Source organism: Corapipo altera, unplaced genomic scaffold (genome assembly GCF_003945725.1).
Source record: "Corapipo altera isolate COAL_440 unplaced genomic scaffold, ASM394572v1 44, whole genome shotgun sequence".
Taxonomy (NCBI): domain Eukaryota; kingdom Metazoa; phylum Chordata; class Aves; order Passeriformes; family Pipridae; genus Corapipo; species Corapipo altera.
The window spans coordinates 6952294-6953652 of NW_020884880.1; the positions used below are offsets into that span (position 1 = coordinate 6952294).

The 1359-nt window shown below is 45.4% G+C and overlaps 1 protein-coding gene across 1 annotated transcript in view; it reads right to left on the bottom strand.

The window, feature by feature from the left end:
• ETV1 (ETS variant 1) overlaps positions 1-29 on the bottom strand; it is a 65892-nt gene extending 65863 nt beyond the window's left edge. The window contains exon 1 of the mRNA XM_027639084.1: positions 7-29. The gene's annotated coding sequence lies outside the window, so the exon portion shown is untranslated. The remainder of the gene's footprint in view (positions 1-6) is intronic.
• Positions 30-1359: the final 1330 nt, after the last annotated feature.

The window sequence follows — 1359 nt, forward strand, 5'->3', positions numbered from 1 at the left end:
TCTGACCCTCCGCCGGCGGCGGGGGAAGGGCTCGGAAGTCCACACTCGGATGCCCGGCGGTGTCTTGGGATCCTGCCGCGGGCACCCCGTGTCCCCCACACACCCCCGCGTGGCAAGGCAACCTCCTCCATTCACAAAAATTTATTTTAAAAAAGTTTCGCCTCTCTGACTCCGCTAAGCGAAGCACACCCCCCACGCACACGCGCGCCCTTTCTGATGGCAGAGCTGCCCCGCAAAGTGCCGCGGGCGCCCGGCGGTGAGGAGGAGGTGAGCGCGGCCACAGGGACTTCGCACCGCTCTGCCCGGACCTGTGGTTGTTCTGGGTTTGCTTTTTTGTTGGGGTTTTTTGGTTAGCGGTTTTTGTTTTGTTCTGTGTTTGGTTTTTGTTTTGTTTTGTTTTGTTTTTTGGGGTTTGTTTGGTTGGTTTGTTTTGCGGGTTCTTTGTTTGTTTGTTTGTTTTTTTAGTTGAATCATAGAAAGCAATTTTTATTTCCACTAGGATGACATAATTTCTAGGTTTTGTGGACAGAATGTGGTAGCACCCAGACACAGTCTAGGGGACTTTTGGGTGCAGTGATGCCAGGACCTACCCAGCTCAGGATTTCTGAGGACTTCTCTAAGAAACTGGAATTTCTGTTCTTTGGACAGAGTGGCTGTTGGCTGTGTCCAAAATCTCTCCCCTTTCTGAACTGCCAAAATGCACCAAACAGATTGTGTGGTTTCATAGGAGCTGTATTTGTCCTCTCTTTGAGCAGTGAATTCCAGGTATCACAGGAATCAGGTGGTAAATTCAGGTATTCATGACGCTGTCTTGCTGTGAGATACAACGTTTCAGATTTCTATGATCTGATATAGTTCAGCAATTAACAAGTAGAGCCTCAAGTGATCAAGTCCTAGTTCACTCTCAGCACTTTCTGAAGACTCTCTTTATAGCTAAGGGTATAAAGGCAACTAAAGAAACCTCCTTTCATATGATTCGCCTGTGGTGGTTATATACAGTTACTTCCTCTGTATTAATTTGTTTTGAAAATTGCAGTTGTTTCATTACACTCTATTCTAGAGCGTATTACTTTCTGCCACGATGTTTTGATTCTCCTCCTTTCTGCTTTCGCTATTCATACTCACTTGACTCTTGTGCTGTCCAGCCAAGGAAGAGGGAAGCACCATGTTCTCACTACTTCTATCTTTCCAATACTGCTTTTTCAGGGAAAATGTCCACCACCAGCAGCTTGTTTTCTATGTTCTTTTTCCTTCTGATTTCAAACACCCACCCTAGCACACCTGTAATTACAAGAGAGTAACGATATTCTAAACATTGTATAAATGTATAATTTTATTGTGTTCTTGGCCAAGCATCTG